Source organism: Stylophora pistillata, chromosome 8 (genome assembly GCF_964205215.1).
Source record: "Stylophora pistillata chromosome 8, jaStyPist1.2, whole genome shotgun sequence".
NCBI lineage: Eukaryota > Metazoa > Cnidaria > Anthozoa > Scleractinia > Pocilloporidae > Stylophora > Stylophora pistillata.
Window position 1 is genome coordinate 25880491 of NC_142526.1, and position 16144 is coordinate 25896634.

Sequence of the window (16144 nt, forward strand, 5' to 3'; positions counted from 1 at the left end):
AGAAAATCTGACAAATTACGGCCAATGAGTCATCCAGCGGAATTGCTGGCGTCCGGGTGACAGTGACCTACTGCAAAGTCCACTCCAGTAAAATTAGAGGGTGTTAGTTTCATTAACAACATTGGATATACCAAGGGAAGCCTGCATGTTTGGAGAGCTTATGGAATTGGCTCTGTTAATTTTAACCAAATTAATTTTAACTAAATTATACGCGAAATCAAAGTTTATTCCATCAATATGAGCAGCAATATGTTCGTATATGGTTGTGTAGGTATTTTGTATATTTCACTTGAGGAAGCTAACAATGTGTGGTTCGAACTAAAAAGCAATTAAGAAGTAATACCTTATGTAACATTGTTCCCTAAACGGAATTAATTATTAACGGACAATAGGCAAAATTTGATTGACACTTAGGAACAATTTGCACTTTGAATGGTTTTAGTTTCCTGTCTAGTGATAGCACGTTTAGGAAAAATGTGAATCAGCCGCTTACCAGGTACAGGAGTTTAAGTTCGCCGAGTTCGGTAATTCAAGCCGCAGTTTCAGTTCAGTAGTTCATAGTTTATGGAAACCCGCCACAGAAGTAGGTTTGGTTTGAGTTTTCTACGGTAATTCTTTATTTATTTGTTGGGGATCTCAACGTCGGTGAATACCACAAATAGAGAGCTTAAGCACCAGACGTTCTTGAGGTCACGAACGCCTACCGGAAGTCATTAGAGGAACTATGTACATACTGCGCATGTCATGACGTTCGCGTGGTCACATCGCAGACGCCAGAACGCCACTTTTCAGGTTGAAGGTAGGACGCCACAAAAATATGCTGTTATTTTGTTTATAGGAGATAAATTATTGACTCAAAACCATAAAAAGCTCTTCTGCTTTTCATTAAGTGATTAAAAAACGTTTTCGTAGCGCGTAAAGTGTTTTTTGCTTAATCGATAGATTAAACGGGATTCGACGATGGCAGACAATTTTCTCGCCAAGTCTGGGTGAGTTAAGTCATTTGATTTCATGTCCATTTGAATCATCAAATGCAGAACTAAGATTTTTTTAAACCGGGTTTAAGCTTATCACAAATTACTTTGAGCGATAATTTAGAATTAAGACCCTTAAGCGACATTTAGATACAATAACAAATTGCAAAATGAGATAGATGATTGTCTTTCTGCATCGGTTGTATTTTGTAACTGCACATTGTATATCGTATGCATCTATGCTAGGTTTTGAGCAACCGACTACAAACAAAAGAATAACAAATCTCGCTGTGGTTAACGAATTTAGAAAAAGAGCAATGGTCCTCTAGGCATCCAGATCATGCACTGAAAACTTCATGCTCGCTCGTTTGTTCGCATTGTTTACACAACTATGAAGTGGTAAATTTCAAGTCGCCTAATAAATTGACGAATTATTCATTCTGTCAAGAGAGTGGGGTAAAGAAACTTATTCCCTTGCTCATTAAGGTCATATCTCTAGCATCTTTTAGCGAAGACATGTTAACACGGGTAGAAGTCCGTGTCTGAAAAACGTCGACTGCGTAACCTTCCTATTTCGCGCCAAGAACGAAGGCCTCGATCCAGTCTTACGCGGCTTCTCTGCCGTTCGTGTTGTCAAGAACGTCTGGTGCTAAGCTCTCTAATAACTGTTGTGAAATGTGTTGATTTCAGATGGAATAGTTATATCAATAAACCGTTGATTATCCGATATACGGTCGTTTCCGTAAACTTCTAAAGTTGTCGACTCGTCAGTGGTCCAAACATGCATTGTACATACCGATAACACAGCTAACTAAGAATGACACCAAATGAAAACGATAATCAGAGAAACAATAAAACATACAAAATAATTATAATTGACTTACTTTGGACTAGCTCCTAGCTTTGGTTGCGTATAATCCAACGATAGCGGTGGTAAATAGCGAGAAGATTATTGGTAGCGGACGTACAAGTAGCTTGCCACGATAGCACGTGTAGTTTTTACGAACTAAGTCCGCAAGTAACCTAATATCTACGTCTATTGTCATTACGGGGATACGTGATCAGAAATACAAATAATCAGTAAACCATAGTTAATATTTAAGGAGGGGGACACGGGGATTTGCGGTGTTGCGGTGTTGATGTTTTTTTACTGCGGTGATGCCGTGAATAAAATCTCAATTTGCGGTGTTTACAGTGATCGCAAATCCTTCGGTGTGCGATGTTTGTGTTTTTCACGCTGCGGTGTTCGGTGAAATGAAAATATTTGCGGTGCTGTGGTTTCTTGTTTGGTCTTTCTCAGACCTAAATTTAGCATGTAAACTTCGTTAATCCGTGATAATTTATGAAAAGCACGTACCATTGTGTTTAATTTTTAATGAATTACAGACCAACATTGTCAAGTTAATCTTCAATATGCTTAACCTGCCAATACGAAGCTCTTGTTAATAGATACGTAACTTGACAAGTAACTTGACCTCTGCCATCCGGAGCTCAGCCTTCTTTAGACAGGTGGAAACCATGGCCGAGGTCATAGAAAGTAATCCTGGAAATTCTGGAAACGACGAGAAGGAATACATCATCGATTGCGTGGTTTTTTTTCCACGAAGAAGGAAAGGGGGGCCAAAACTACCGGTCGAAAAATAAATTCAGATGTCGTGTCAATAGGGAGGAAAGACGGCTTTGTAAGCTAAGGGAGTGCATTTGGTAAGTTTGTAACTTAGACACTCTTAGACGTTTACTATTATTTCCTCTTTGACCTTGTTCCTTTGCTATTCTTTATATCTGAAAGTCGCCGCAGTTTAGGGTCGTCCAGAGGTCATTTTGATACCAGTCTATATCGACCTTCTCGATTTTTTATTTTTTCAAACGATTATCGATATCGAAGGATAATACCTACTAACCGAGTTCGAGGGCCGTACTGTAACTTACGGACCGAGTTTTCTCCGGTCGGATTTTATTGCCCAAGTGCGAGGTGCGCGGGCCATAAATCCCATCGGAAAAAACGAGGATCCGTAACTTACGGTACGAACCGAGAAAACGAGGTTAGTAAGATATTTATTATATCTCTCTGGGTTCACAAATAAACTTTTGAGTTTAGCGGGCCGTACAGTAAAGCCCGCTAAATTGACCAATCACAGCGCGTGTACTAACTGAGAGATATAATTGAAAAGGGGTCATTGAGCGCGCTCCGAAGAGCGATACCGGTAGATCGTTTTCACTGTCACGCAACGAAAAAATAAATCGAAAAATCTTCTGTGGATATAGTTAACAAATTGTGATGTTATAAGAGATAGATGAAGAAGACTCTTCTCCAAGTTTTCCCAAACTCCCTGCGTTTTCCCAAACTTCAGATATTCGTCGAAATGGTTTTGCGCAAATTTACAGCGCAGTTACAGAACCCGGATATGGAGCCGCCATGTTGGTTTACCTCCGTGATACACTCTTGTTTTATGCATAAGAACGTCAAATTTTAGAGCTGAGGTTGAACGTTCTTATATCTTTTTACAATTTGAGGCTGAAAACGTTCTTAAGACGTTCTTAAATTTACATGGTACACCGTATTTCAATAAATTAAAGCTGAGAGAATATAAAGTGAACTACCTTGAAAAGACTTAGTCAAACTTTGCATCACCTTATGAATTTGATAATGTGGAAGGTATTTTGAAATGGTTATAAATAAGAACTGCTGATTATTACAAAAAAAGAGATGTGTTCTCAATTCTACCTGGATCCCTGTGCACATACTTTTATAGAACCGTTCACATGGTAACGTGGCATGGTATTCTGCAGTAATGCCCAAGGGTAACAGTAGAATACCCTGCCACTATCGTTCTCGAGTCTACTTGTGAACATATTTTTAAAGAACGAGAAATGACCCATTTTGTGCAGTTCAAAGAAGAGAAACACACACAAAAATAACCTTTATACACAGAAAACTGTACTTTTATTGGAGTGTCCGTCGTGGCTGTGTGAAAATCCACCAGTAACCAAGCCGAAATTCGTATGATCATCATTCATCGTGGTTTTGCATGCTAATGAATCTATTGTTTTTTTTAGCGAACGTTCTGGTATAAGAGACATGGCAAAGAGTTTAGGTTTGGGCGAAGATGTAAAGGTGCAGTTAAATAGGTACCTTTTTTTATTTTATTGCCCTCTTTTATGTTTGACCTGCTTTGGGGTCACATTTATTTGGTGCTTTTCCTGTTAAAAACAGGGAGTCCAAAAGGGACGGTAGAACTGAACGTTACATCATTGAAACAGATCACCAGCTTAAGTTAGAATTACCATCCATCTTAAGCGGCAAAGATAAACTTCAAGGTGAGTGCACTCTCTTAGCAATTATCATAATTGCTCTCCCAATAAGTACAGGAAAACTGATTTACGGGTATCAACGTTAACAGTACCGACACGTAGGCATGCACTGACAAATATACGTTTTGATATGCTTATTTTGTGGATAATTGTTTAGGTACAAAAGTATTACGTCAATCAAAGACGTTAAAATTATGTAGCTAAAAATAGTTGCGGTGACGGTGTTCCGTGGTCTTTTCTTGCGTTGATGCAGTGTTGGTTAATTTTTTTGCGGTGTTGCGGTGTTCAGGCCGCCCCCCCCCCCTCCCATGTCCCCCTCTTTAAGCGAGCAATGAGAGTCTTTAAACGTAACAATTACGAGCTACTTTCGCATACACTTTGTCAGGTCAATGCTTTGATACAGAAAAACTGGACCTGTACGTTTAGAACTAGTGGTGGGGATCGTAAGTCATAATTTTCGAACACTGGAGGCTAAAAGGTGTGGTCGTTCACGTGACCAGGATCATTCAGGAGTCCATATGTGCTCTTGAAGTGACCAAGTTATTTGGATTTCTTCTTTCAAGTTTTTTTAATCAGGTTTACCATCTATCATTCCTCGGGAATGTCTTTAACAACAGATTTTGGAAAATGTGCATAAAAGCCACCTAGTCTTTGTTAAAAATTAGGCTTTCGAGGAATTCATTATCCGTGACCGGTCGTGTACGGGTGATCCCCTTTAACCCACTGAGGCAATAATGATCTTACCCTTTTCGTAGCTGGCGACCATAAACGGGCTGAATTATTTGAAAAAAAAAGTTAGTTGATGACAGTTTTGAAACTGATTCAGAGTCTAGATCAAGTTTTCCGAGTGGTTCACTGACTTTACACAGAAAGATGGTTTATGTGAATTATCGCCGTAGAATATAGCCGAGGGTATAAAATGTAAAAACTGATACGGAAACTAAAAAGAATCGTTGGTTTGAAATGTTTAGCAGCAGTATTATATAGAGGATTCATCAGTGATCTTCCAGCCACAAAAGTCCGCACACGTGAACTTCCGCTCTCAATTCCGGAAATAAACATCGGTCATGCAACCTTTAAGCGGTTCTCTTGCGTGCATTACCTTAAATACATGTTCAGCGAATCCAGCTTGGTGAGAACGCCCAGTTTCGTCCCCTATGTAAAATGCAAGTTATTATCATACTATGAAAATGTGGAAGTCTTAATATGTTGGTAAAGAAAGTAAAATGAGCCTTTAATTTCATGATCGAAAGATTTCATTCTTTTCCGAAAACTTAAGGTTACTTCCTACCTTCGCGGGTATCCTTCGGGAAAAAATTCGTACGCGCGCTAGTTTGAAAACAAAAACCCTAACAAACTATACATTAAAAGAATGCTTAATAAATGCAGTCTACGATAAAAATATAATTTAGGCGATTTTTTCATTTAGGGAGTGTCAGGAGCTGGTACTGAAGGCGTGAAACGACCGAGGGTGCTTTTATGGAAACTATCAGGTATCGGATCCCCCACCACGAGCAGTACGGTATCAATAAGTGTATCATGCTTTTCCGATATTCTGATTGGTTGTCTAGATATCCGCATCTAAAGTTAGAGTAGCGTAAAATATGCGAAACGTGTTGCGTAAATGACACAACGTAAGAAATATTTCAAATATCAAAATTTCCTGACACACTTTCGTTTGTCATTATCTCTGAATATTTAGGCGAAATTTCACGAAAATCGGTCAAATCTACATCCCCTTTAAATTCGCTCAAAGTGGATGTATTCCTCTCGAAATTAAATGCGAGATTTTAGCTCCTAAAGGTTTTTAAACAACTAGCGCCACACCAAGAGATTATCTCGCCTCCTGATACAGCGAACCAATGGGAAGACGGGACCTCCTGGCGTCAGTGACTATGGATCAAGATTTTACCGGGAAAAGTATCGCATGGCACTCACGTTTTTCTTATCTCGCTCTGTTGAACGTTGAGTAATAAGCAAAATTGGTCAAGGAAAACCCCGCGGAAAAAAAGGTAAAGTTAGAGGGTTAGAAGTTACAAGGCCTTCGTTGATAACAGTCCTGTGACTGATGGGGTCACCCTGTTTAAATATCGATGATGATGATGATGATGATTATTATTATTATCATTATTAAATTTGTAAATCTCTCCATGAGCTCCCTTGGCGTTTTCTCAGATGAATGCTCTACGTTCTTAGGCATGATGAATGACATAGGCATTGCCAAAAAGCAGCAACTTCACATAATCAAGAAAATGATAAATATAGCTATTAGAGCAACATATTACGTCTTTTGTTGTAGAAATAGGAATTGGGACATCCCAGATTTGATGAAATTTTGATTTTTGTGTGTGTGTTGAACAAGCCAATCTCAAGCAGCATTTGTAAATTGCCTATACGTAGTGAGATTTACAATTGTACATTTAAAAACACAAATAAAGTTTCCATTATTATTATTATTATTATTATTACTATTACTGTTAAAGCTGGAGAAACTTCTGAAAAGCAAAACAGCGAATCGACGGACAGATTAGGTAATACCTTATCGCTGAAATGAGTACCTTCGGATAGGTTTATCCATGATTTTATACGATTCGAGGGGATTACCTATCTTTTGTATCAACGCCGGTACTTGCTTATAGGAAACTTTATTTTTGACCTAAAGTACGACAAATGTAGATTTAATGGCGACTCCTTCGGGAGATGACAAAAGGCGGAGCCCCACTCCATGGAGTGCCCTATGGGGTACCTGGATGGAGTACCCCTTAGAATCATGTATTAGTCTAATAAAATACTTTATGAACATGGTGAATCGTTTAGATGTACACATCCTAATATATTTTGAGCTTGTCAGCTATCCGATCGTCGCAGTTCGATGTAGTACACGAATTGACCGCTATCTTGAAATTAACATTAAACTACTGACCAATTCCAACGGAAAGCTTTAACGTAGCTAGCATCCATGAACGTTATCGTTAATAGGCCGACTTCCATTTATTTTCATATGATCTTCAAGAGGCCAAAAGGACGGACATCCTTCATTCTGCGACGGTTTTTACGTCTTTCAAAATACCTGTTTATGTGTGGCGTCTGTAAGAGGTGTGGCGCTCCATTTAATGACACAAGGCCTCATTGGTTTCTTAATTGTGCGAAGCGATGAGGATACAAGCTTACATTTGTAGGTTGAGACTTAAAAAAAGGTAATCCATATCTTTAAACTGAGCTTCTCCTCACCCATCTATTTGTAGCGTAATAAAATTGAGGTATGTAAACAAACCAAAAAAAAAAACAATGACGGGTCGGCAAATAAATCCGACCGGGGCCGTTGATTTGGGAAATGTAGAAAGCTTAAATATTTTACCTCGTGAAGAACTCGAAACAGTGGGTTTTGTTCATCACATGGAGTTTTTTGTCTTCCCATCAAAGGACTCATTACACAGCGGTAAAACCAAAATGGGGGAACCAGTAAGACTGAGATCCCTAGTCACCTGTCCCCCAAAAAACTGGATTGTATCGAACTGTGACATTCGGAGAGCCGGTAAGCTCAAAATATCTTAGGATATGTACATCCAAGTGATTTACCATGTTTATAAAATATTTTATTTGACCAATACATGACTTTTAGGGGTACTCCATTAAGGTACTCCATAGGGTACTCCATGGAGTAGGGCTCCGCGTTTTGTCTTCTCCCGACTTCGTTCGCAATTTGGATGCCAGCGTGGAAAGGAGTGTGTTTTGCACTTTGCCGACAGATATTTTTATGAGATGCAATGAATATATGAAGGTCATATATTTCGAACTGCGGTATTAGATACGTATGATGTGCGATTCTCGCAGTAGATAGCGCTATTTATGCAATAGCGGAAATCAGACCTGAAAAAAATCAGGCCTCTACGGAACTCGAACCACTGACCTCTGCGATACCAGTGCAGCGCTCTACCAATTGAGCTAACAAGCCATCTGGGAGCAGGCCGTTAAGTTGATTCGTAATAAACCCGTGAAAGTGATAAATGAGATGCAATGAATATATGAAGGTCATATATTTTGAACTGCGGTATTAGATACGTATGATGTGCGATCCTCGCAGTAGATAGCGCTTTTTATGCAATAGCGAAAATCAGACCTGAAAAAAATCAGGCCTGTACGGGACTCGAACCACTGACCTCTGCGATACTAGTGCAGCGCTCTACCAATTGAGCTAACAAGCCAACTGGGAGCAGGCCGTTAAGTTGATTCGTAATAAACCCGTGAAAGTGATAAATGAGATGCAATGAATATATAAAGGTCACATATTTTGAACTGCGGTATTAGATACGTATGATGTGCACATCATACGTATGATGTGCTCCCAGTTGGCTTGTTAGCTCAATTGGTAGAGCGCTGCACTAGTATCGCAGAGGTCAGTGGTTCGAGTCCCGTACAGGCCTGATTTTTTTCAGGTCTGATTTTCGCTATTGCATAAATAGCGCTATCTACTGCGAGGATCGCACATCATACGTAGATATTTTTATTCAAGCGTGTTTTGTTTTGTTTATTTAAGATAAAGTCTTTTTTCGCGATCATGGCCTGTCAAGAGGGTCTGGATGGGGGGGTGGGGTACAAATGTCAGCTGTCAGTTGAAATTTAGGCCATTTATCAGTTCTCAGTTAGATTTTAGGCCATTTGTCAGTTGTCAGTTAAAGCGCTACTGAAACGAAATTTTCGTATCTGAAATATTTGCTCTAACCTGTAGTTTTGAATATGCTGATCATCATGAGATAATTTGCTTCGGCCAAAAAGAAGCGAAAGATATCTTTTTAACCGTTCAAATAAAAAATTTTACCCAAAACCATGTCCGGGCCCTGGTACCGAGCGAAACGGATTGATGACGTCACTGGTCGTGTTCACTCCGATAGCGTGGTTTATTTCACTCACTGTTTGTTTGTATTCGTGGGCGAAGGAGATGGCAGATATTGAAGTTTTGTCAAGTGAATCTTCTTCTTAACGAAGCGAAATTGTCTCCAGTAGCGAAAAGGAAGATGGTGGCGTAAAATGGGGTTGACAGGCCTACACGACTCCCAAGCGTGTGTTTAGAGTAGCCTACTCAAAGTTTAGCCCTCACGAGTATGTCTTTGAGCGGCCGCCCTCTTTTGTAAGATACGGGCGGCGGATTTTTGTATAGTTCACTCAGTAGTGGTTGTGTTTCTATTAAATGCCAGTTTTTCATGAGAATTTGCTTTATGTGTGGCACTGAGTACATCAGGGATTGCGTCTTTTTCGAATCGTTCGCCTTTGTAGATGTACAGCTATTTTTTTGACTGTCTCGATCGTTGAGTTGTCTTGATTGCTTCAGCTTTCGCCACGCGCGCTGAATCGATCGTACTACAGTTCTTAGTGTTCAGTGTTCCAGCCATTTTGGCTCGTTTTTTTTTTCTTTATTTCGGTATTAAAACGACCGATTTCACGTTCATAGAAGCACATGATCGCCTTTACTGTTTCTTGCTCCGCGTTGTTAAGGATTTGCTTTATCTCATTTTTGAAATCCTCGTCTGCTCTTATTTTGGCCCTCGCCCTATATTGTAGGGATTCTGGGCATGTTCTGCTAGGCATTCGGTACAGAGGGATTTGTTCGTTATCCTCAGACTTGCCGAGTAGATCATCTTTAGTGGCGGTGTCGTATGAGGCTTCCATGTTTTCTTCATTCTCTGAGTGGCATTGCTTTGGCCCGGGGCGTTTCATAGCCCATCTGCCGTTATAATGTCTTTCGACATTTTCTGTAGATGGTCAGGCAAGACCGCGGTTTCGATCCTAATCTTGTGGATCTCGTCAGTTGCCGATTAACTAAATAGACTGGTAGAGATTCGTTCTCGATATCAGTCGGGAATTTTGCTCCCTATCTACGCGAACCTCTCGCAGATAGCCAAGATGCCGATGTGGCCGCCGATGAATAAGACGAGGATGGCATTTTGCCCGAAATCCTCTTTTTCGGCCTCTCAACATGCATGCCACACTCCATGCTTTTACGTTTCTTTCACAGAAGTACACAACCAGTGACGTCACAGGGCTGTTTTGGCCGCGCCAAGATGGCCGCCAATTTTGATCTCAGCCGGTCAACTTCGAATGGTTAAAAATGTACTTTCCGCTTTGCGTTGGCCCAAAAAAAGTACACAGCGGGTGCAAATAACGTTCAAACTCTATTATGTTGCAAAAATCTCGGATATGGAAATTACGTTTCAGTAGCACTTTAAATGACTGTTAAAGATTAACTTGTCAAGTTAATTATCACTTTCCGACCCTATTATTGGCTAAAAAGACAAATTACAGCGTAAATTCGATAATGAAGTCGAAAATTGATAAAATAAGAACTCCCTTTTCTCAATTCTTGAATGAAATAATTCCAAGATCTTCCAAGTGACATTCAGTCTTTGTTTGAAGGGTGTTTAAGCATAATTAATAGAGTTCTATTAACCATGGTTTAAGTAAGTTACAATTCTTTCGCGCACAAACTTCTGTTTGCCCGTGCGCAACATTGAAACATTCCTTTTCAACCACTTAGCCGGTCAAAATGTTGGAAAGAAGATCGTCAGAAAGACGATCCTCCTTCCAACAGATATTGGTTTAACTCTTTTTTTTCAATACGTCGATTGCGATTGGCTGAGATGAAATGATCGGAAAGGAATGTTCTTTTGGCTACTTTTCAATTAGGTTATTAGAGATATCTAATGCAAGAGTACCTTAGAAATCCAAGCAAAAATGGGCGCGAATTGACCGCCCGGACCTAGAAACCGTAATTAGGGTAATATCTTTATCCTCTCAGTCAGAAAAGTCGTTTTCTGAGTCCGTGTCATATTCGTCTGCGTATGTTTGCATCTCAGCAACTGCCACTTCAACAATACAGTCCTCAACAAATTAAATTTGAAATGTGTCACATTCCCAGACGCTGAAATGCCGTTTCCGAATCAATTTGATAAAAGCTTACAACAGCTTTTACATACCAGCATTGACGGCCATCGCAGAGTTGACGATCGAGTTGGGTATCAAAGATCATATAACCGATATGTGACATATGACCTTGATGTGGATGATCCATGCGGTAAATATTACTGAACGAAATATGACACTCTGGCGTACTCCTACTGATACGTAATAAAAAACGTACTTTTATTTAGTTCTTATCAACCGAGCGGGAGGTCTGTATGGGAGAATCTTTACCGAGGTCGCCAGTACCGGACCGAACGCAGTGAGGTCTGTACCAGCGACCGAGGTCAAGATTCTCCCTTAATAGACCGACCTAGCTCGGTTAATAAGACGTTTATTATATGGTTGTGTCTTATATGCCAATTTTTTATATTCTTTGTACCTTTTTTTCTAGACCGGTCTAGATGCCGGTCTAGATGGGAAAATCTAGACCGCTTTCAACATTGATTTCAGCCAATCAAATTCGTGAATTCGGTAGTTCCCAGTCCTTGTGAGACACAGCCATATAATAATGGACAAAATAAATCAACTATCCTTATTCTATATACAGTTTTTAGGATATTGAGGGCGATCCAGTCTTTAGTCAGCTGTCAGTAAAAGCCCACTACAAATGTCAGTTGTCAGTTAGATTTACAGTGATTTGTCAGTTGTCAGTTAAAATTTTGGCCATTTGTCAGTTGCCAGTTAACCCCATCCAGACCCTCTGTCAAGATTAGGTCGTATACGTGAGTTAGATTTTAAAGAAAGCAGCAGTAGGGAATCCGAGATCAGGTTGAAAGGACCGTGCTTCTTTCGAAAAGTGCGCTTTCTACCTTTGTGCAAGGACCTGAAAGCTTTCTTGTCGCTTCTGTTTTTATTATATCCGATATAGGCGATCCTCGCGTGTATTTTTTTTGCTTTCAGTTGACTAGCTAACGCGTATGCAAAAGAAAACTTACTGAAAAAACTAGTTCAAAAAATTGATAGACCCCGAGGACTTTATCTTCTTCGTTCGCAATTTGCATGGATGCCAGCGTGGAAGGAGTGTGTTTTGCACTTCGCCGACAGATATTTTTATTCAAACGTTTTTTTTTTTTTTTTTATTTAAGATAAAGAATTTTTTCGTGATCATGGCCTGTCAAGATTAGTTCATATACGTGAGTTAGATTTTAAAGAAAGCAGCAGTAGGGAATCCGAGATCAGGTTGAAAGGACCGTGCTTCTTTCGAAAAGTGCGCTTTCTACCTTTGTGCAAGGACCTGAAAGCTTTCTTGTCGCTTCTGTTTTTATTATATCCGATATAGGCGATCCTCGCGTGTATTTTTTTTGCTTTCAGTTGACTAGCTAACGCGTATGCAAAAGAAAACTTACTGAAAAAACTAGTTCAAAAAATTGATAGACCCCGAGGACTTTATCTTCTTCGTTCGCAATTTGCATGGATGCCAGCGTGGAAGGAGTGTGTTTTGCACTTCGCCGACAGATATTTTTATTCAAACGTTTTTTTTTTTTTTTTATTTAAGATAAAGAATTTTTTCGTGATCATGGCCTGTCAAGATTAGTTCATATACGTGAGTTAGATTTTAAAGAAAGCAGTAGTAGGGAATCCGAGATCAGGTTGAAAGGACCGTGCTTCTTTCGAAAGGTGTGCTTTCTACCTTTGTGCAAGGACTGGAATATATCGCGTCTTAAGCGGGATAACGCCTTACAGAATTGTGAGTATATTAACATTATACGTGTTCCTGAAAGCTTTCTTGTCGCTTCTGTTTTTATTATATCCGATATAGGCGATCCTCACGTGTATTTTTTGCTTTCAGTTGACTAGCTAGCGCGTATGCAAGAGAAAACTTACTGAAAAAACTAGTTCAAAAAAATTGGTAGACCCCGAGGACTTTATTTTCCAAGTGAATCTTCTAAACCAGTATTGTCCGAACCGATGGTTCCAAACAGAGTGCCAGGACTGTTTTTTCCGCACAAAATGGTGCCATTTCTCTCTTCTTTGAGCCTGCTTTTTTTCTTTTTCTTTGCCCAAGGACTCCTCTCTAATTTTGATTTGTGTTTTTATCCATTAGAAAAGACTTTCTATTTGCAGAGAACTTTCACGTGTGAATTTTGTCAAGTGCGCGATGTAAAAAAAATATAGAAACTAGTAGTTTCAATGTGAAAGTGGGTGCTGGCGTCAGAGGGATAATTTCAAAACACCCACACGTCTGTTCATTTGCTAGAGAACAAAAGAATGTTCCAAGTTCATTCAAATCTCCAAATTTTAATACAGTTGCTGGGAATTTGGCATGCCATCACCGTTTCTGGCCTGAGGGTCAAAAGTATAAAACGTACCATCTGATTCACCTAAAATTGTCAAAGGGACATTTCTAAAAATGACAATTGCCTGCTCGTAAGTTGTGAAAGTATTCATCAATGCTGAACAAAAAGAAAGGCAAGGATAAGGAGTGTCATTCGCATTGATCAACCCTTGTCGACGCTTTCCCTATTTTATGCTGTAAATATCCCAATCAAGCTTTGTCCTTCAAAACTTGCAAACCGCCTTTCGGCAAGACCAACACATTTTGAGGAATGTTCAACGTCATTGAGCAAACGACAACTTAAGGTTACTTCCCACCTTCAGAGGCAGAAAAATCGTTTTATTCTTTTATTACACCAGATTGAAGTTCGATATTTCACCTAACGTTTACAAAAAGAAAAATTTTAAAATCTCAAGAAGCGTCCGACTTATTTAGGAAAACCTATTTTTAAATAAAAGAAAAAAACAAAATCAGGAGGATGTCATAATCTCGTAAATGGGCGAACCCCCTGCGGGAATACTCGCGGCAATTTCATGTTAATTTTATTTGCATATTTTGTTCACATCGCGCACTTGATAAAATTCACACGTAAAAGTTCTCTGCTGGTGGGAAGTCTTTTCTCGTGTATAAAAAAACAGGCCCAAAGAAGAGAGAAATGGTGCCATTTTGTCAGGAAAAAAAAACCAGTGCTGGCACTCCTCTCCACGCTGGCATCCAAATTACGAACAAGGAAGTTGCCATCAAATCTACATTTGTCGTACATAAGCTATAAGGTTAATAACTAAGTTTCCTTTCAATAAGCAAGTACCGGCCTTGATACAAAACGTAGGCAATCGCGTCGATTCGTATGAAATCATGAATAAACCTACCCGAGGGAACTCATTTCAGTGATAAGGGTATTCGCTGCTCAGCAGTTTCTCCTACTTTACCTTTTTTGCCGCGGGATTTTTTTTTGCTAATTTTGCTTATTACTCAACGTTCAACCGAGGAAGATAAAAAACCCTGACTGCTATGCGGTACTTTTCCCGAGAAATCTTGATGCATTGTCATAGACGCCAGGAGGTCCCGTCTTCCTATTGGTTCGCGGTTTCAGGAGGCGAGGTAATCTCTTGGTGTGGTGCTCGTTGTTTAAAAACCTTCAGGAGCTAAAAATCTCGCATTTGATTTTGAGAGGAATACATCCACTTTGAGCGAATTTATAGGGTGTGTAGATTTGACCGATTTTCGTAAAACTTCGCCTAAACATTCCAGGGATAATGACAAACGAAAGTGTATCAGGAAATTTTGATATTTAAAATATTTTTTACGTGGTGTCCATTTACGCAACGCGTTTCGCATATTTTATGCTACTCTAACTTTAGATGCGGATATCTAGACAACCAATCAGAATATCGGAAAAGCCTGACACACTTATGTTGATGTTGATGCCCTGTGATTAAGACTGTGCAGTATTGCTCGTGCTGCGGGTCCGATGACCGATAAATTCAATAGAAGGTCCCTCGGTCGTTTCACGCCTTACCGGCTCCTGACACTCCCTAAATGAAAAAATAGCCTAATTTATATTTTTATCGTAGACTGCATTTATTAAGCTTTCATTTGATGAATAGTTTGATAGGGTTTTTTTTTAAACTAGCGCGCGTACGAATTTTTTTTCCTGGAGGACACCCACGAAGGATGGAAGTAACCTTGATGTTGTGCTCGAGAAGTTTTCTTTTGACTCAAAGGTTGAAAAACAATTGAACTCGACAGTCAAATGGATGCTCTCCACGGATGAAATCGACTCAGAATTTGTCTCAAAGCCAAACTGTCATTTGACTTTTCAGTTGAAGGGTAAGCTTTAACGAGCGATCCACATTTTGTTGAATGGTTAGCTTCAACGAGCGATCCATATTTTGAATCTATGATTGCAATCTTTTCTTTCGCCTCAACGGGCAAATGTAACTCAATGGTCGAATTATTTACCTCAACGGGCATTACTCGAAATCGATCGATATTTCCACGTGCATTTTACGTGATGTCATCACGTGACCCCGATATAAAAAACGTAATCGACTGGGCATGTCTCGGATCTTACATCCGACACATTTTGGCTTTTTCTCGCTACTGTAAAGAATAGGCTGCTGCCTCGCTAGGACTCGTCAGCAATAACACGAAATTGCCGCGAATATTCCTCAAGGGGTTCGCCCATTTACGAGATTATGACATCTTCCTGATTTATTAACTTTTATTTTAAAATGCGTTTTCCTAAATAAGTCGCACGCTTTTTGAGATTTTAAAATTATTCTTTTTTTAAACTTTAGGTAAAATATGTAACTTAAATCTAGTCCAATAAAAGATAAAACGATTTTTTCGGCCTCTGAAGATGGGAAGAAACCTCAAGTTAAAACGTTTTCAATGTGTCAGTTTTTAATAGACGGCTCGTTAAGGTGGCCGAACACAGTTTTCCCGCGCACTTTTGCTGATGCAACTCAGCGCGCGCACAAGGGTTGCGAAAAAGAAAAAAAAACACTGTCAATAGAGCGGTCATTATTTACTCACATGTACCCGCACTATCTGTGATATTTTTCTCTATATTTGGCGCAGTGCATTGATGGCTTTAATCTTTTGTTACGAAGATATGTTAGAA